Consider the following 21,917-nt stretch of genomic DNA (forward strand, 5'->3'; position numbering starts at 1 on the left):
AAAACAAAGCATGCAGAGCCTTCTATGCCATCAGGAGACAGCTGCACTACCTAAAACCACCAGTGAGAGTCTGGCTTAGAATATTTGCTAGCATCATCACCCCAATCCTTTTTTATGGCAGTGAAGTTTGGGGTCCTGTCACCTACCTAGACCAATCAAAAATTGGACTCCTGTCCAACAGAAATAATTAATTTGGAATTCTGCAAGCACCTCCTCCAAGTCCATCTGCACCTCCAACAGCGCTTGCTGGTCTGAGTTGGGCAGATTTCCCTTACATCTCACAGCACAGAAGAGGGCGCTATCATACTGGGACCATCTGCAAAACAGCAGTCCCTACTCATACCACCATAAAGCCTTACTGACCAATAAGGACCAGTCCAAGCCATGCAGCCTGCAGCAACTCATCAGCACCTTGTCTATCACAACCCCCAACAACTCAACCTGACAAAATCTCAAATAAAAAACATAATGAATGATTCCAAAGAAAAATATATTGGAGAATGGAGAAATGAAATAACAAATGCCAAGGAACTGTTTACCAGTCATTGCAGAGAGACTACAAACTGGCCCTGTGCCTGGTGGTGCTACAAGACCCCAAAGACAGACAGACCCTGAGCCTATACAGACTGAGCGCCCACAGCCTGGAAATCGAGTTAGGATGGCACAGACAGACCTACAAGCCCAGGGAGAGTGGACTGTGCCAGCAATGTGACCAGGGGGTCCTGGAGCATAAGGACCACTCGTCGGTGAGGGACACTGACTCTCATCCTGGACTTCAATTATATAGAAGAGAAGAAGAAACTTCAATTTCTAGTTGGAGCAGAGAAGCCAATGTGAATATAGCTGCACAATATGTGACAGCATGTCACAGACTGAAAGGGAAAATCAGTTTTACAGACTCACACCACATCCCCCTTTAAATGACACCCCCCCTCTTTCCCATACAAATTCAACTGCTTTGGCAATCTTAAAATGTAATTGGTCTTGCCAATAAAGCTTATTTGAATTGAATTTGAATTGAATTGACATCAGAGACATCAGAGAGAGACTTTATAAAGTGAGAGAGAGACAAGAGAGAGACAAAAGAGAGAGACATCAGAGAGAGAGAGAGACATCAGAGAGAGAGAGAGACATCAGAACATAAATAGAGAGACTCTGTAAATAGGTGGGGGGGGGGGATAGTGTGACTTTAGGTCTTTGCCCCCCAATCTTTGGTGCTATGCCACACCCATAGATCAGCAGATTTCTGAGGGCTACAATTAAATGAGGATAATAAGCAGCGCTCCAAATAATGCAGCAATATATAACATTCAGTTGTACAGAAAAAATGAAAAAAAAAGTGTCCATGTGCAAAATTTAACTCAATCTTAATAATGCAACACCAACAAAATCATAAACAGTCCATAAGTGCAAAGCAATCCAAGGCAGAAATGATCCGTGCAGAGTAAAAGTAAATGGTCAAACAAGCAGAAGAAAGTTTATGCAGGAAGGTAACCGTCACATGGATCACAGATTGTATAGGGAAAACTCACAATGAAAAAAAAGGAAAACTCCCATAGTAAAGCCCATCATAATGTAAAAGATTTTATTTTAAAATATGGCTACAATTACCTTCATACAAAACATGAACATAATTTTGTTTTGTATAACAGAAGAGCAGCAGGCTGTCGGCTTCAAACAGTATCGGTGGTTAGTGGTGGGGCATGCATGATGTCGTCACTTGTAGGCCACTCCCTGACGCGTGTCGTCATCAACAAGAAATCTTCGCAGGATGGGCCGAATGACGAACATCACGCATTGAGGAATATATATATAGAGTGCTTAAGCCTGCTGTGAAACAAATGATCATTAATTACAAGTTAGCACACCTGAAATGAACAAGATGTGCCCCACTGAAAGGCTAATGAAAGCCCTTTCAAAAGAGAGAAAAAAAAAAACACATAATAATCACATGCTGGCAACAGCAGTATCTTGTGGATTAAAAATTTGAACTACTCGTATAAAGCAGGTAACCTTTTCCAGCCCCCTTGTGATAGCAATAAAGTTAATTTGAAAAAAAAGAAAAGAAGGGTGTAGCCTCCCTGGTGGTATGATTATGTCAGATTTTTGCGTCTCAAAGCTTTACAATTATTTTGCATAGAAATTTGGCATTTTATATTGTAGGCCTGTAATTCTTAGCAATAACACACTTAAATCTGTCCACCAAGATTCTAGTAGATATCCCCGGTATGATGACGTTTGAAACACAAAATCATAAATTATAATATAATAAATAAATATAAATAATTATAAAAAGTAATAATATAATAATTATAAAATTAATTTCCCCACGATTCACTATCGCTCAATTCTGCAAGTGTTCTAATTTACTATCGCTGTTTTCTAGCTGGTCTAAAACCACTTTTGACGTAAAGGGATACTTTTTGGTTGTTATGGACAATCTCAAGTTTCCAGGCAGAAAGAACAGTATATATCAAATAAAACTGCATGCAGGGCACTGGACAAAGCACTGGGGACAAAAGCGCTCGCAGGGAATGAAGCCTGGCACAGGGAGGCATCGGGTGGAGGACACAGCCCGCAGACACAGCGGGGGGACATCGCAGGATCCTGGGGACAAGGTAAGTATACCGCACCAGGATCCTTCAATGGAATCCCTAGTGTGGCTCGGGGTTACCACTAATGGTACTGAAATTTAACCCCGAGCCACGCTTAGGAAAACCGCCAGGGAGGCTAAATAATTAAGGTTAAGTACAATTAAGAAAACCCACCAAAAATGTTCAAAGCCCCTTGCCACCACATACTGTACATGTACATATGAATAGAAATGCATGCTTCGGTGGTGCCTACATTAAAAAATGACAATTTGCAGCATGCTTGCAATGAGCTTTAAGTGTGTTTGTGGTGTCTTTTTGAATCATCATGATTTTTTTTTTAATGCGTTGCATTCACATGCTTTTGCTATGCGTTATGGTACATTTGCCTGTAAACAAATGAAGCATGATGTACTTTTTTTTAAAGGTGCCTCAATATTGTAAACTAGGCTAGTTGAAATACATTGATTTTTTTTGCGTATGCGTTTGCACTGCATGTAAAAATGTGTTTGACTGCATCTGGGGTAAACAAGCCCTTAAAGTGAAAGTGCTTAGAATCTGATACAAGCTGAAACCCGTGTGTAGGAGGCAGGGTCATCTGGAGCCCAGGGCGAATATGCTAAACAGCACCCCTCCCCCCCAACCAAGATGTATGAACATTATGTGTCAATAAAAATTTCCCCTCCACCCAAAAAAATTGAACATGAATCTGCATGCTTACCCCCAAGCATAACTTCCCCTCCTTGCAGGACAAATCCTCCCCCTGCTGAAATCCCCCCTCCCAGCACAAATCTTTGCCCCCCCAATCCCTCAACACAAATGTCACCCCCCAAAAAAGTCATCTCCCCTAGCACAAATTTTCTACACCTCATATTTCCCCTTCAAGTACACATCCTCTCCCCCCACTTCAAATCCCCCCTTCCAGCACAAATTACCCCCCACAATTCTCTCTCCTAGCACAAATATCCCCCCCGAAAAAAAATTCCTTTCCTAGCACAAATGCTTCCCAATCATTCTTACTAGCACTACCCCCCCCCCCCACAACCCCCCCACCATATCACTTAGCACATGCTCCCTAAATCCCCCTCCTAGAACAATTCTTACCCCCTTCTGCCCCCCCAAACTCCCCCTCCCAACACAAATCCCTTCCCCCAAACTCCTCACAGTGTCCCTCCAACTCACATGATACCACAGTGCCCAGGACAGTTGCCCATCCTGCCCACACCTTGTCCCAGCCCTGGTAAGAGGTTCTTGCCTCAGATGCTGCTAAGAGTTTCAAATATGCAAATATTGGTGGTGTCGGGGGTAGCGGGGGGGGGGGTTGAAAAGGCTTGGGTGAAAAGGGGTTAATGTTAGGAGAATAAAAGATGAATTATATAAAACTGAACCTTGTGGCTTAGATCGGGGGAATAAAAGCTGATATTAGTGATTTAATGCTCCTAGATATTGGGTGTGAAATATTTGCTTGCAGATGCTATAAATATATACTGCTTAATAATATTCTGTTCATGATTGATAGGCTTTCATAATACAGCATGCCACCACAAAATGACATAACATGCCTCTACTGATTAACATGCCATTTTTGGGTGATGTAGCATACTCTGGTTTGGTGATATTATACCTTGCTACCAGATAATATCGGCGGAAGAATGTCATAATATGCCATCACTGAGTGATATAATATACTGTTTTTGGGTAATTCAATGTATTGAATCCATTCCCTGCTTATATCATTTAATATTGTTTCTTCCATGAGAAGAGTTTCCATCTGTGAAGTTTTAGTGTTCCTCTTACCAGTCGCTATATTATTATTAATATTATTATTATTATAATAAAGGATGTATTTGGCGCAGACAGTTTACGCATCGCTTTACAACATGAGGGTAGACAGTGCAATTACAATACAATTGAATGCAGTGGGAATCTATCAAAATCTGTCATACATCTATGTCATGTCTGATAGATTTTGTGGTCCGTCACTTATAAATTCACATAGGAAATGAATTATTAAAATTGCTTTTAACCATTAATATTTTTCTATTATGCACAATATTGACAGGAAAATCTGGATTTAATAGATTGCACAACAAATTGATTTTGGGCACTCTAACATAAGCCTTTTTTTTAAATGTGATAGCAGTGGTCACCAGTAGGCATTTTTCAAATGAAGGGAATTACTGATTCCTCACTTTTACATTCTCAAGAATATTGCATGTAGATTAGTCTGACCTGCAGAGACACATGCAATATAGGAACCCAGGTAACCATGATTCCTGAATCGTATAATTCTGTGCAGATTGGAGTGCATATCATAAGGTAAATCAGTAAATTTGAAATGTTCAGATCTACCTGGTTTTCTTATCACTTGTCCTCAATTCTCCTTAAAATAATACCAGAACAGCATCTTGCTATACACTGAAATGGAAACATAAAAAAACTTGGTAATAGTATAGGATCTATGTAGCTTGACAGTCTTACATATTTTCACACTGTCTAAATTATCAGTCTATTATACATAATGGAACTTGAATAGTATAGAAAAAGATGTAGCTTTATATACAGTAATCATTATGATGAATATGCTTAGTGATAGACTTAATGGATTCTGCTGCATGCCTCTCATAGGGTCAGAGTCTCTGCCACTGCTTCATATTTCTTTTACAGAATAGATGACAGATTTAATCAGAAATGTTTTCAGTTTTACCATTGTATTCACATAGCTGTCAGCTTCCATAGCTTCTCTCTGGCCCCCAAATGTAGAGAGGCGGTGGATATAGAGCTTATTATTTGTACCCCTTATGTATTGCGAAAGTCAAAGCTCCAAGTGTTAAAGTAGATATAAACCGTAACTGAATGACATACTAAAGCACTAAGTACCACTTCCTGCCTACATAATACTCTGTTTACAACTAGGCAGGTGTGACATTGCGCCTGCGTTTTTACACGTTTAGGTGTGTCATGTTTAGGGCAGTGCATTCATTTCATGGGTTACCCTATGCGTGACAATTGCACAAAGGAAATGTGGGCAGCTTTTCTTTAAATCTCATCACACTACAAAGCATGTCAATAGGTTATCATGTATCATGGTGCATATCAGTGCACGTGCATTGGGTGTTGCATTTGGGGGTGCCATTAGGAATGAATGGTACTGCAGCGCAACTGCCAGAATATAGTGCGTTTTCATGCTCGTCAGCATCAATCATCATTATTAAACGCATTGAATGGGGTCTTAATGCTGAATTGTTCAACAAAGCATTGTAACTTATTACCATGCATTGTAATGCAATGTGTTTTTTAAAAAAAAGGTATCTTCGGTTCTTTTGTACATTTTTTGCACCTAGGGCAAAAAAAAAAAAAAAAACACAGGCACACTGGCGGAGATTTACTAAAACGGGACCACTCAAAATCTGTTGCAGCTGTGCATGATAGTCAATCAGCTTCTAACTTCAGCTTGTTCAATTAAAGCGATAATAAAGTCTTTAAAAAAAAAAAAAAACAAAACAAACATGTTATACTTACCTGCTCTGTGCAGTGGTTTTGCACAGAGCAGCCTGGATCCTTCTCGGGTCCCACACCGGTGCTCCTGGCTCCTCCCTCCTGCAAGCAGCTTGTTCTGGGCGCTCCCGACCCGTGGCTCTGTGTGTCCAGTCAAACATGGAGCCGGGGCTCAGCCTCACCTCTTGGTCTCCTGATTGGCTCACTGGCTGTGATTGACAGCAGTGAGAGCCAATGGCTCCCGCTGCTGCCACAAGCCAGTCAGGAATGCGAGTTCACAGAGAGGCAAGGCTCTTGTGGACCTCACTTAATCTAGAGGGGACTCAGGTAAGTATTAGGGGGGCTGAGTGGGGAGTTGCACACAGAGGGTTTTTTTAACTTCATGCATAGAATGCTTGAAGATAAAAAAAACCTTGTGCCTTTACAACTACTTTAAGCTTTGACAATAAAACCTAGAAGCTGATTGGTTTCTATGCAGAGCTGCACCAGATTTTGCACTCTCCAGTTTTAGTAAATCAACTCTACCTGCAAATGTATGAACAGAGCATTATGAACTTCAGCAATGTTGCCACATGGCCAGTATTTTAGCTGTTGACTACACTGACTTCTCATTGTTGTCAAGATAAAAGTTAGCTGTTTGTTAGGTGGTGGTAAGCACCTAAACTTAGAAATGCATACAATCAAATGTATATTCAACAAAAAGCACTTAAGAAAACACAAACAAATAAAATACGGTGGTCTTTTTAAGTTTATGACTTTATGATGTTATAATTATATAACATTAATTTGGGATTGCGCATTTTAATTGCACTTTAGAAATCATATATGTGCAAGAAACGTAGAAGCACGTAAAAATGCATTAATATTTTAGTGGCATTGTCTTTTGCATTAGTTATTCCACAGAGGTGCATGATATGTTGAGTGTATTGAGATGCTATCACTTTTTTATTGCCAAATAATTATGAGAATGGCCCACTCATCATGCTTCCTATGGATTTGTGCTTCTTTCAACAGCCGCCAGCCCTGACAACCTTCAATCATTCCTGAAACATTGTTCAGCCTAGAAGTGCATTTACAACATGTATGGTGACCTTTCTACCTAAATGGGTTTGTGTGTGTCATTTGTACATTTTTATGAGTTATTTAACCTTTAAAGTTACTAAGCATAACTTTCCAATATATGGAATTTACCTTGAAAAATGTCTCAAAGACCTTCATATAAGACCTTATGCACAGAATAAAATAGAGATGAGCACACTGAATCTTGCAAGTAGAACTGAAGGCAAAACCTTTTTTTTTAATCATTTTTAATAATGTTTGGGAGGGTACAATCCCTGTCAGATGTTTGTTTACCATCTGTATCCCTCTGGGGAGATGTACCTTCACTCCCTTTATCATAGTTGCAACAGAAAGTGAGAGAAAACCCCCCCAAAATGAGGAAAAGTCACCAGGGTCACCGGTAGGGCCCTTTCACACTGGGGCGGGGGCGGCGTCAGCGGTAAAGCGCCGCTATTGTAAGCGGCGCTTTACCGTGGGTATGCGGCCGCTAGCGGAGGCGGTTTTACCCCCCACTAGCGGCCGAGAAATGGTTAAAAACCACCGCAAAGCGCCTCTGCAGAAGCGCTTTGCCGGCGGTATAGCCGCGCCATCCCATTGATTTCAATGAGCAGGAGCAGTGAAGGAGCGGTATACAATCCGCTCCTTCGCTGCTCCGTAGATGCTGCTTGCAGAACTTTTTTTACCGTCCTGCCAGCGCATTGCTCCAGTATGAAAGCCCTCGTGTGAAAGCCCCCAGTGTGAAAGGACCCGTAGAGATGTACACAATGGAAAAATTTGTTTCGTTCTGTTTTGGATTTGTTTGTTATGTTAATAATTTTGTTTTGTCATATTCGCTATGTTAGAATGATTTGTTTTCGAGAATTTGTTTTCTGTTTTGTATTCAGATTCATTTCGTACTTTCATTATTTTTGTATTGATTCAAAATTGGAATTTTGGAAGATGGCTATATTCGTTCTATTCTATTCTATTCTTTATTTTTCTATTCTATTCTGTTCTATTCTTTTCTATCCTATTATATTCTTTTATTGTTTATTCTGTTCTAATTTATTTTATTTGTTTCATATACCTTTATTTTTCTATTCTATTATGTTCTATTCTATACTATTCTATGATTTTCTATTCTATTCTATAAAGCAGCCTACATAGGAATCATCATCTTGTTTCACTTTTATACCTTACTGTAGTTATTGCAATATGTTTCCATTTAAAAATCTAATTTATTTTCAAATTCAAATACATTTTCAAATTTGAATTTATTTTTGGATTCAGATAATTCATTTTGTTATAATTTTTTCTGATTTTATTAAAATTTGTTACTATTGTAATTCAGAAATTCAGACACTTTCGAATTTAGATTTGCAACAAAACGAATCACACATGTCTAATCACCGGAACTAATGTCCACATTGGAAAATTTCTCCTCTCTGCCTGTTCTGGGGAGCACTCAAAATTTGGGAAAAAGCAATAAAAACTTGATAGATGTTTCAATCTCTCTCTACTTTATCCGAAGTTAAAAAAGCTTTGTCTTTAGTTATAAGATCCAACCCTAATCATCCTAGTTCACTCTATGTTGATAGCCATAGTTCAAGCTTGGTTTTATAACCTGCTAGTTAGTAATGGTCAGAGTCCTAGAGTAAAACTAGATAGCTGGAGTAGGAGAGTAGATAGAGAGGAAATAAGATACTCTGGGTGTGTACATGTCAGAGTAAGAGAGTAAGAGCACCCAAGAGATCTGGCCTAAAGATGTAAGTACCCTTATGTATATACTAATTTAAAATACTGAGCAGGAATTCCAAGCCAAGAGTATTGCCAGTATTCTAAAGGCAAGAGTGCAGAGTTCCAAAGAAATATTAGCAATGCCATGTACACATGCACTTATCCAATAATGTGTTACCAGCAATGCTAGTTAGTCAATTGGAACCACTTTCAGAAGCTGAAGTTGTTTGATCATCCCCCATGAGGCATGTCTTGCTGTATAGCCAGGTGAACACCAAAAGCAATACCTGGCTATCTGGAGCAGTGGCCATAGATGATGACGCTCCATGACACTGGTAATACCACCATGAACAACTATGGTAAGTTCCAAGGCCAGATGTTCCCTAATTACCTCTATGTCTCTTTAAAAGAGTACAACCAATTCTGAACAGCAATACTCCAAACTGCTTCCTGTGCCCTCCCCTATCATACATATTCCTCCTATTCACTACAAATTTCCAAAGCGGTAAGTGGTATGCCTATGAGGCGGCAGCCACAAAAAGATATTTACCTGATTATTTTTTAGCCACACATTTTTTTTTACATTATTGATTCAAATAGTTATCTCCTATAAAGTTATTTACACATTATGTCAGCTAGGTTAGAGTCATGTGTACAATTGATAAACCCACCAGATGGCTATCACTTGGGATGCCAACACATGTGTGCCTACAGACTCCAGTAATGAACATCTGGCCTTGGCCTTGGGGGATATTAAGACATACTTACTACTTGCTTTAAAGCGAAATTCCAGCTTACACCTAACTAGCCTTAAAACTGTCCCCTCCCCTCTCCTAACAACTATGCTAACTAACCTGTGTAAAAAAGATGTACTGTATATACTTACCCATTTTCATTGTGCCAGTGTGGTTGCAGGGGAGGAGAGGGGAAGGAGAGCCAACAACGGATGGGACATCGAAGCCTATGGTTGACGTCCCTGCTCCAGGCTTTATTATCCATTGCTGGAGTGCTCTCTTCACTGCTCTGCAACTGCCACTGACTGACAAAGAGGAAAAAAATGTGACTGGACTGGAGCGACTTGAAAAAAGTAAGAATATACATATTTCTTACACAGGTTGGTTGGTATACTAAACAAACAAACAAAAAAAACTTTATAAACTATTACTGAACCTGGATATAGCTAGGAGACTCTAGACACACTAAAGCAATTTTTTGACTGTTATAAGTGTTTTTCTGGTCTTGCAAAGGCAGAATGTTTTTTCTATTGACAAATTGATCTGAAATGTTCCCTTGTGCACAGACTTAACCTGAAAATGTAACCGACCACAGAAGCAAAGCAGGAAGCCTGTTTCTTTCAACCCAGTCTGCAGTAACCAATATATGACATTCAGCTTCCAGGTTGCATTGCCAAAGCTTACTTGCATATGCTGAAGTTAGAAGCTGATTGGTTTCAATGCACAGCTACAGCAGATTTTGCACTCTTCAGTTTTAGTAAATCAACCCTGTAGTGTCAGTCACTGGGGATTTTTAAAGAGATGACCAGTTTCATCAATATGAACTACTATGATGTGAATTGTGTTATTCCTCTTATGTATGTCATTATTTGGCATTTAATCAGGGAAGCATGTGTAAATGCCTGGCTATCAAAACCTGTAAAGGAGCATACTGCACACAGCGAAGTGAAAGATAGAGCAATATTACCTATGCTGCATATTGGGGATAAGACTGACTTTCTACATAACACACATACCAGTTGTGACCATGATGCAAGATATCATTTGTCGGAGGTTAAGCAGAGAGCAATTCAACTGTGTTCTTTGATTCAAATATGTTGGTTGACAAGCCTGGCAAACTAGAAGAAAGCAAGCAGAAGTACAACTGGAATCAATATTAAATGGAGGCAAAGCTACTGCATAGCCACAGTTTAGAAGGCTTAAAAGCACAACAGAATTATTTAAAACTTCAGAAGGAAAGATAAACTGAAACATTATCACAGTTTTCAATGAACAGAATAATTCTAGGTGCCTGTTTGATGATAAGACCCCTTTTTATCCCTGCTTGTTGTATTGACACTCTATTACCAATGCTCCATACACCCCTGCCAGCACTGGCAAAATCAGCTGCACCATTAGCCACAGTAGCAGCCACAACTACTTACTGAATACAATGGAATTTTTCTTTTCACCACAACATCAGCTTTTTTGCACTGAACTAAAACTATAAGCAGCTTTTGGAAAATACAAAATACATCTCTACAAACTGCAAGAAGCTTTTATAAATGAGCCGATAACAGATGTATGAAGTGTAGCATAAAGGGTGTTCTAAATTGCTGTGCTTTGTTTTTAGTGCTTTTATACATATTGGGAACTAAACCATGTTCTCATAGATAGCTGAGGAGATTGGTTTAATAGCCTTAGCTTACTCTTATGGGTGGTACTTTAAATCCAAAAGGTATGGAATTGCCCATAACAAACCTTTTTTAACCTGATTCCTTCTCTTAAAAATAGATATAGTGCCTTGTAAAAGTATTCATACCCCTTGAAATTTTCCACATTTTGTCATGTTACAACCAAAAATGTAAATGTATTTTTTTGGGATTTTATGTGAAAGACCAACACAAAGTGGCACATAATTGTGAAGTGGAAGGAAAATGATAAATGGGTTTCAAAATGTTTTACAAATGAATATGTGAAAAGTGTTGCGTGCATTTGTATTCATTCTCTTTTACTCTGATACCCCTAACTAAAATCTAGTGGAACCAATTGCCCTCAGAAGTCACCTAACTAGTAAGTAGAGTCCACCTGTGTGTAATTTAATCTCAGTATAAATACAGCTGTTCTGTGAAGCCCACAGAGGTTTGTTAGAGAACCTTAGTGAATAGACAGCATCATGGAGGCCAAGCAACACACCAGACAGGTCAGGGATAAAGTTGTGGAGAAGTTTATAGCAAAGTTAGGTTATACAAAAATATCCCAAGCTTTAAACATCTCACGGAGCACTGTTCAATGCATCATCCAAAAATAAAAAGAGCATGGCACAACTGCAAACCTTCCAAGACATGGCTGTTCACCTAAACTGGGACAAGGAAATCATTAATCAGAGAAGCAGCCGAGAGGCCCATGCTAATGCCCCGTACACATAATCAGAAAATCGTACAGAAAATACAGCTTTCGAATCGATCGTACGATAATCGGATCGTTAGTACAGAGCTTTCGAAAGCCGAACATGACAGTTCATCCGATATTATTGGATATGCACGAAAAAATTCTTCGTACGGTGCCAGATCGTACGATTATCGTTTAATCAGTACAGCTATCATTTGAAAATGCAATACAAATGCATTACAACACATGACATCACTTCCGAATTTTTTTTCTGTCATACGGGAATTTTCATGACTTTAGTAAACTCATCAGATTCGATCTGAGATTTGCATGCAAAAAAACCTGGACGATCATTCGTCCGATAATCTCATCGTGTGTATGAGGCTTAACTCTGGAAGAGCTGCAGAGATCCACAACTCAGGTGGCAGAATCTGTCCACAGGACAACTATTAGTCATGCACTCCACAAATCTGGCCTTTATGGAAGAGTGCTAAGAAGAAAGCTATTGTTGAAAGAAAGTCATAAGAAGTCCTGTTTTCAGTTTGTGAGAAGCCATCTGGGGGACACAGATGGCTTCAAACACGTGGAAGAAAAACATGTGGAAAAAGGTGCTCTGGTCAGATGAGAGCAACATTGAACTTTTTGGCCTAAAAGCAAAACGCTATGTGTGGCAGAAAACTAACATTGCACATCACCCTGAACCCACCATCCTCCACCGTGAAACATGGTGGTGGCAGCATCATGTTGTGGGGATGCTTTTCTTCAGCAGGGACAGGGAAGCTGATCAGAGTTGATGGGAAGATGGATGGAGCCAAATATGGGGCAATCTTAGATGAAAACCTGTTAAGTGTCTGCAAAAGACTCGAGACTGGGGCAGATGATTACCTTCCAACAGGACAACGACCCTAAACATACAGTCAGAGCTACAATGGAATGGTTTAGATCAAAGCATTTTCATGTGTTAAAATGGCCCAGTTAAAGTCCAGAACTAAATCTGTGGCAAGACTTGAAAATTGCTGTTCACGGACGCTCTCCATCTAATCTGACAGAGCTTGAGGTATTTTGCAAAGAAGAATGGGCAAAAATGTCACTCTCTAGATGTGTAAAGGTGGTAGAGACATACCCAAATGACTTATGCCCCGTACACACGGTCGGACTTTGTTCGGACATTCCGACAACAAAATCCTAGGATTTTTTCCGACGGATGTTGGCTCAAACTTGTCTTGCATACACACGGTCACACAAAGTTGTCGGAAAATCCGATCGTTCTATATGCGGTGACGTAAAACATGTACGTCGGGACTATAAACGGGGCAGTGGCCAATAGCTTTCATCTCTTTATTTATTCTGAGCATGCGTGGCACTTTGTCCGTCGGATTTGTGTACACACGATCGGAATTTCCGACAACGGATTTTGTTGTCGGAAAATTTTATCTCCTGCTCTCCAACTTTGTGTGTCGGAAAATCCGATGGAAAATGTCCGATGGAGCCCACACACGGTCGGAATTTCCGACAACACGCTCCGATCGGACATTTTCCATCGGAAAATCCGACCGTGTGTACGGGGCATTACAGCTGTAATTAAAGCAAAAGATGGTTCTACAAAGTATTGACTCAGGGGGGCTGAATACAAATGCATGCCACACTTTCCACATATTTATTTGTAAAACATTTTGAAAACCATTTATTATTTTCCTACCGCTTCACAATTATGTGCCACTTTGTGTTGGTCTATCACATAAAATCTCAATAAAACACATTTACATTTTTGGTTGTAACATCACAAAATGTGGAAAATTTCAAGGGGTATTAACACTTCTTCAAGGCAGTGTAGATAAACCGGGATCAGTGATCGCATCTGGTCTTTGCAGGCATTCCTATCTGCCATCAACTTTCTCCCTAGTGGTATATTATAAGTGGTAGTGAACACATAAACACACATACAAACACATTGGACATTTGTACCTACAGTAAGATAAAGATTACCTGTAGGTACTAGGAATATCTCCTAAGCGTGCACCGTTTAGGAGATATTTAATGTCTCTGCAGCTGGTGACGTCACTGGCACATGCACTCTGAAGGGATGGTATACTCGTGCTGTCCCTTTAGAGCTCTGTGCCCTGTCTGTGACTCCCATGTGCATGTGCGTGTGTGAGGTCTTTGCTGCACAGTTATTCAAAGGCCAGAGCCAAAAAACCCAGAAGGAAGACTGGGTGAAGATGGAAGCCCTGTCAGTGGTGACAGTGCGCCACTGGAGGGCTTTGTTTTTAGGTAAGTCTTTCAAAATGTGCTAGTATGTGATGCATACTAGCACAATATGCCATTGTCTTGCAGACAGAAGACTGCTTTAAGGTGTCTTGAATGTTCATTTAGTAATGTAAATGTTGAACAAAAAGCTTGGGGCTTGAGATATACTTTAAAGGAGAAATGTGGACTTTCAAATAAAAACATACAATCATGCTCACATAGGTGGGTGCAGCATTGGTCCGGATTCCAACATTATTGGGCAGATCACGACATTATTGTTGGGATCCCTGCAGAGCCTGGACCGGCTCTGTGATGTCATTCAACAGCAGACTTTAACACAAATAACCATATTCCTGTGACCCACAGGAGAAGTATGCCCAAAATAGATTTGGCCTATTTCTCCTTTAATAAATAAAGTGCAACAGCGTTCATCTGAATACCTAATAAAATGTGTAAAGAATGAAATAAAACTGTTTTTTTATTAAGTTTGATAGAGTCACCATTGTCACCTTGGCAAAAAGGGAAAAAAAAAACTCCATTTGGAGTTATCACCACAACAGGAACAGAAGAGAAATCATCCAATAGGAACACTTCTGGGAATGATAACAGTCCAAGAGGGGATTTCACTTATTTAACCACTTCAGCCCCGGAAGATTGGGCTGCTGAATGACCAGGCCATTTTTTGCGATTCGGCACTGCGTCAATTTAACTGACAATTGCGCGGTCATGTGACGTTGCACCCAAACAAAATTGACGTCCTTTTTTTTCCCACAAATAGAGCTTTCAACAATTTTGAAAAAAACGCAATATTTTGTATATTTTGTAAATTTTGCTATAATAGATATCCCCATTTTTTTTCTTAAAAGCAAATTTTTTCTCAGTTTAAGCCAATAAATATTCTTCTACACATTTTAGGTAAAAAAAAAATCACAATAAGCATATATTGATTGGTTTGCACAAAAGTTATAGCGTACACAAAATAGGGGATAGATTTATAGCTCTTTTATTATTATTATTTTTTTTTACTAGTAATGGCGGCGATCGGCGATTTTTATCGGGACTGCGACATTATGGCGGACACATCAGACACTTTTGACACATTTGTGGGACCATTAGCATTTATACAGCAATCAGTGCTATAAAAATGCACTGATTACTGTAAAAATGTCACTGGCAGGGAAGGGGTTAACACTAGGGGGCGATCAAGGGGTTAACTGTGCTCCCTAGGTGTGTTTCTACCTGTAGGGGGAGGGGACTGACCTAGAGGAAGTGACAGATTGTGGTTCCTAGCTAATAAGAACTCACGATCTGTCACGCCTCACAGAACAGAACAAGGATTTGTGTGTTTACACACACACTTCCCTGTTCTGCTTCTCGTTCCCGTGATCGCTCGTGGCTGGCAGTCATCGCGACCGTCAGCCACGAGCATCAGCACCCCCGCTGTGTAGCGGCGTGCACGCGCCTGTTATCCCGCTCCCTCGAGCCAGCGTATAGCTACAACGGATCGCGGGATCGTGCCGACCTGCCACAGTAAAATGACGGCGGCTGTTTGGCAAGGGGTTAAGGTAAATTTCTTTATATTTTTTGTTACGCTATGGGTCACAGATGTGAAAAAAACTGATAGAGGTTTTAACCATTCCATGCTTTTTTTTGCTTTATTATACTATATTGGCTTTACATACCCTTTCATTCTTGCATACAGTATATCTTTTTGTGGCACTTATTATGCACCTTTAGTAGGCTCCTGTCCTCTGCATGTCAGTATGCATATAATTTCAAAGATCTTGCATCAAATACAGTTTATGAAGTTTATAGAAAATAAAAGGATAATAAAAAGACTTGGACAGGAGACAAATCTTACAAGTTTTTATGCCTCAGGTAGGATGGTCCTGCTTCACTTAATGTTATTTTTTAACATTCTTCTTCTCAGCATATGTGAAGAAAATGTTAATGCTGGTGTTATACAAACATGTAACTTTTACAGAAGATACTTGTATCTTAACATACCAAGGTGACTTGCAATGTCACATTTGTGAAAGAAGCAATACATTTGAAGTAATGATATATATTTGTTGGAATATTATTTATCTGAATTTAAGATGGTAATATCAACCCTCACATAGTCAAAATAAAGTCATATTGTTTCACTTTTTTAATCTCTTAGCTTAGCGACCTCTCAGCAGGTGGGCCTTGACGCGAAAGGTTTCATATTTGCATACCAAAATGTAAACAAGCCTGTGCCATGAGCACGTGCCCTGCGCGCTCCCGCCACAGAGTCTTCCGATCGGGAGCTTTCTAATCATGTGAAGAGAAAAAAAAGGGCCAAAAGGCCTAATGCTGCACTGCAATTACACTTGAATGTCTACTAAATCAAAAAAAATTTTGAATGAATCAAAAAATCAGCAAAATATAAGCTGGCAGCACCAAGAGTCTACAATACAAAACCCAAAGTGATATAATATAAAATAGTGCAGCGCTAAAATGAAAATAAATATAAACATAATGAAATGGTGAAAACAAACTAAAAACAGAAAACTAAATTGGAGAAATTTACCGAGAATAAAATAAGTTAAATTTAGTGAAATTAAATCACCTGATGATATAGTATTCAAATTGGAAAGTATTGTAAATACATCAAATAAAAATTAATATACACATAGGCAAAGTGACAATATTGATCCTCTGGCGTGGATCAATAAACACCAAAATTGCAACAATTCGGATAACAAATAGTGTGAATCTGTTATTCATAAGTGGAAATAAAATAACATATGTGATAAATATTAGAATGATTATGTGACCATTGTGACAGCCAAACACAGCCAAACACGGTGGTCACATGATCATAACCCCATCCTTCCAGCATCAGAAACCCCTTTAAGGGGCGGGAGGTGCCAGCGTTAAGGGGTTAATAAGAACTTTTAAAAAAGATAAGGCTGATTAGAGATGCTGTTCATTTTGGGAAACACTAAAATGCCTGAATATAGAAGATTCAGTTCTGAAAAGTTAGAACCATACATCTGAATTGCTCAATGCACAGATTTCTGCATAGAAAATGTGATGAAATCCATGCAGTGTACGTAATTATACATATATGATTACAATTGCAGCTTTCTAAAACCAGTGGGGTCTATTTACATTGTTAAATGTTAACCAGAGGGAGGAGGTGGAGGCGGACCTCCTACAACAGTTTAGATTAGCGGCAAGGATGGGAAGTTTCATTATAATGGGGATTTTAATTATCCAGGCATAGACTGGGTGGAAGGAACTGTGCATTCATCTAAGGCTTGCCAGTTCCTAAATGTCTTGCAGGACAATTTCATGGGTCAGATGGTAAATGCACCAACTAGAAACAAGCGTTACTAGACCTACTGATTACCAACAATACAGACCTTATCATGGATGTGGAAATACGGGGCAATTTAGGAAACAGCGATCACAGGTCAATTAGTTTCAGTATATATCACACAAATAGGAAACATAAGGGAAATACAAAGACACTGAATTTAAAAAAAAACAACTTCCCTAAACTACAATCCTTGCTAGAAGATACCAAATGGGATAAAATCTTAAGAACAAAGAACACGGAGGAAAAATGGGTATGCTTTAAGAGCATAATAAATAAGGGTATTAGCCAGTGCATCCCAATGGGAAATACATTTTAAAAAGCTAATAAAAGTCCTGGGTGGCTTAACTCCAACGCATATAAAAGCAAAGAAGAAGGCCTTTAAAAAATACAAAGCTGAGGGATCAGCATTCCAACTTTACAAAGAATGCAAAAAGAAATGTAAGAGTGCAATCATCACAGCTAAGATAGAACTCGAAAGGCACATAGCGGAGTAAAAAAATCCCAAGAAATTCTTTAGTACATAAATAGTAAGAAAGTGTGGTCAGATCATATTTGTCCCATAAAGAATGATGAAGGGAATCCGGTTACTAAGGATGGAGAGATGGCGAATGTATTGAATTTATTCTTCTCCTCATTCCTTACGAGGGAACCGGGGGGTTTCAGTAAACAAAACTGCAATGTTTATCCTCATGTCACGTCACAGGAAGCACCCTTATGGCTAACAAATGACAGAATTAGAAATAGACTTGAAAAACTTAATATTATTAAGTCTCCTTAAGGAACTCAGTCAAGTAATTGTCAGACCATTGTTCCTAACTTTAACGAACAGTCTACTGACTGGAATGGTACCAGCTGATTGGAGAAAAGCCAATGTAGCACCAATATTTAAAAAAGGGCCAAGATAAACCCCTGGGAATTACAGACCAGTTAGTCTAACATCACTTGTATGCAAGCTCTTGGAGGGGATGATAAGGGACTATATACAAGAGTTTAGTAATGACAACAGTATCATTAGCAGAAATCAGCATGGATTCATGAAGAATCATGAAGCATCGTTCTTGCCAAACCAATCTATTAACCTTCTATGAGGAGGTGAGCTGCCATCTAGACAAAGGATGGCCTGTAGACGTGGTGTATCTGGATTTTGTAAAAGCATTTGATACAGTTCCTCATAAGCGTTTACTGTACAAAGTAAGGTCCGTTGGCATGGACCATAGGGTGAGTACATGGATTTAAAACTGGCTACAGGGGCAAGTTCAGAGGGTAGTGATAAATGGGGAGTACTCGGAATAGTCAAAAGTGGGGTCCCCAGGGTTCTGTCCTGGGACCAATCCTATTTAATTTATTCACAAACGACCTGGAGGATGGGATAAACTGCTCAATCTCTGTATTTGCGGATGATACTAAGTTAAGCAGGGCAATAATGTCTCCACAGGATGTAGAAACCTTGCTGGAAGATTTGAACAAATTAATGTGATGGGTAGGGATGAGCCGAACACCCCCCGGTTCGGTTCGCACCAGAACCTGCGAACGGACCGAAAATTTGCACGAACGTTAGAACCCCATTGACGTCTATGGGACTCGAACGTTCAAAATCAAAAGTGCTCATTTTAAAGGCTAATTTGCATGGTATTGTCCTAAAAAGGGTTTGGGGACCCGGGTCCTGCCCCAGGGGACATGTATCAATGCAAAAAAAACTTTTAAAAACGGACGTTTTTTCGGGAGCAGTGATTTTAATGATGCTTAAAGTAAAAAAAAAAAGTGAAATATTCCTTTAACCTCCCTGGCGGTATGATTATTTCAGATTTTAGGTGCTGTAAGCGGTACCATTATTTTTGCATGGAAATGTGGCGTTTTATATTGTAGGCCTGTAATTCTTAGGAATAACTCACTGAAATCTGTCCAAACAAGAGTCTAGTAGACATCCTGGGTATGATAAAGTTTGAAACACAAAATCATAAATTATAATATAATAAATAACTATAAATAATAACAAATAATAATATAATAGTAATACAGGGGGTCCCCGACTTACGAACATCCGAGTTGCGAACAACTCCTACTTACGAACGGGGCCCGAATGACGTCACTGCCGGCCGAATCTTCCTCTCCTTGCATGACTGAGCCGTTCCTCCGTTCCTGGCCTGCCCATCTACAGGCCTGGCAAGGTCCGGTGGCCTGCCAGGCCGCTAAAACTGCCCGTCGTGGCCGCGGCCTAGTGCAGCCTAGTGAAGCCCCCAGGATCCCCGGTCTTTCCTGTGCCGCTGCCCCGGACTCGGGTCACAGACACTGCTGCTGTCTCCATCCATCCATCTCCCTGCTGTGCCATCACACATCAACACATCGGCTCCCCTCTCTCTGGTGTCTCCTGTCCCTGCTGCCATGTAAACTGTAAGAGGGGAGAGCTGTGCTGTGCTGTGGAAATCTAGCACAGTGCTGGGACTCCTGTTTTGGAGGTGACAGGGTCAAAAAAGAGAACCTGTCACCTCCAATTGCTATCACACAGGGAATTGTTTTCTCCTGTGTGATAGCAATAAAGTTTAAATGAAAAAAAATTGATAAAAATAAAAAAAAATAAGAAATACAGTAATAATTAAATTAATAAAATAAAAAAGAAGTAATTAAAAAAGAATAAGAAAAATAATATTAAATATAGGAAAATTATACAAAAATAAATAAAAGACTGGATTTGCACTGAAAAAAGGGTACTGTTCCGACTTACAAACAAATTCGACTTAAGAACAAACCTACAGTCCCTATCTTGTTCGTAACCCGGGGACCCCCTGTAATACTTTTTATTCAATAAATTTTAGTAAATAATATCAATCAAAAACACTGACATTTTTTTTGGCCAAACAAGAGTGCAATATTAGTAGTCATATTGCTTTAGTAAACGTCTCGGGTATGGTAAATTTTAAAACAGGGTACAGCGCAAAGTCCGACGTCACAGTCAGGACAGTAGAACCGGGTTTCTTTTCTGACTTTCCTTCCTGTGTCATCACGTTTAGAGCAGCAAACCACACACATCCTTGTGGGTGCTGCCTTCTTTTCCGTTGGTGGAATGTGGTCCATAAAGTGTCGACCTGTCAGACGTTCCGGGTTCACAACGCCAGCAGCACGACATCCAGATCGATTTACAGTGGTTGGTGTTTGGTGCTTCAGAAATATGAGTTCTGCAACTTTCCAAACGAAGTCTGCATGAATCACAGGCCTGTCACTCTTTTTTTTTTAGAAGAATGAAAGCGTTCCACAGGCACTGTGGAAGATGCCTGAAGATTTTTTTGTAATATTTTTTTTGTTGCTTTCTCATAGCAGGGTAAAAAGTCATGGCCTGGTCAGCTCTGTCAACACCTCCCATTGTGTTGTTGTAGTCCATTACGAGTTGAGGTTTCATAACATCTTTTCCACCTTTTGTATGTACCATGAGAGTAGAGGTGTTGTGAATGGTACTCATTAGGCACACATCTTTTTTATCTCGCCATCTTAGTGCCATCATTTTGCCCTTTTGCCAGGCAACTATTTCTCCTGCAGTGAGCTTTTTTTTGGCAAAGGTTGGCGGCATGTCACGCCGGTTAGCTCTAACAGTCCCGTATGCATCCGTCTTGTGTTGTAGAAGGAACTCATAGAGTTCTGGAGAAGTATAAAAATTATCTGTGGTTACACAGTACCCCTGATTCAACAATGGCTCAATCAAAGTGAGAACAGAAGCGGTTGCCATTCCATATTGACTGAATCTGTCGTTGAATTTGGTTCCTTTCCCGGTGTAAAGGACCGAATTCCATATATAACCAGTGCTGGCTTCACAGAGCATGAATGATTTTATGCCGAATCGTGCTCTCTTAGACGCGATGTACTGTATCCAGCTAAGTCTTCCTTTGTAGGCCATAAGACTTTCGTCGATACTGACGTCTCTGTCTGGTACATAGGTCTGCTGGAAATTTTTCTGAATAATTTGATATAAGTCCCAAATTTTTTTCAGTTTTGGAGCTGGATGAGAAGTCTCATCAAATTCGTCATTATTTTGAAAATGCAGATATTTCATTATGAGAGAAAATTTGTATTCCGACATTATGGTGCCAAAAAAAGGAGTGGCTAATATTTTGTTGGTTGTCCAATACCATTTCTGCAGGGGTTTCCCCACCACTCCCTGGAGAATAATTAGGCCCAGAAACTTCCAGATGTCCTCCTTGGTCACTGGTTCCCATTTTCTGCTCCTTGAAAACCTCTGAGGTATAGCAGCTTGTTGTTCCTGGTACCGATTGGTCTCTGTAACAATTCTTTCTATGACTTCATCAGTCAAAAAGAGTTGGAAGTATCCCAAGGGGCTGTCATCTTCAACCTCCACTTTTATAC

At 39.7% G+C, this 21,917-nt stretch overlaps 1 long non-coding RNA gene across 1 annotated transcript; it reads right to left on the reverse strand.

Moving 5' to 3' along the window:
- Positions 1–1,109: 1,109 nt before the first annotated feature.
- On the reverse strand, positions 1,110–9,878 carry LOC141134507 (uncharacterized). Its single transcript, XR_012243179.1, has 3 exons — positions 9,751–9,878; positions 4,944–5,009; positions 1,110–1,830 (listed from the first exon to the last, which is right to left on the reverse strand). It is a non-coding gene; the product is annotated as an uncharacterized lncRNA (long non-coding RNA).
- Between the last annotated feature and the right edge of the window lie 12,039 nt (positions 9,879–21,917).

The sequence above is a fragment of the Aquarana catesbeiana genome, linkage group LG03 (genome assembly GCF_042186555.1).
Source record: "Aquarana catesbeiana isolate 2022-GZ linkage group LG03, ASM4218655v1, whole genome shotgun sequence".
Taxonomy (NCBI): Eukaryota; Metazoa; Chordata; class Amphibia; order Anura; family Ranidae; genus Aquarana; species Aquarana catesbeiana.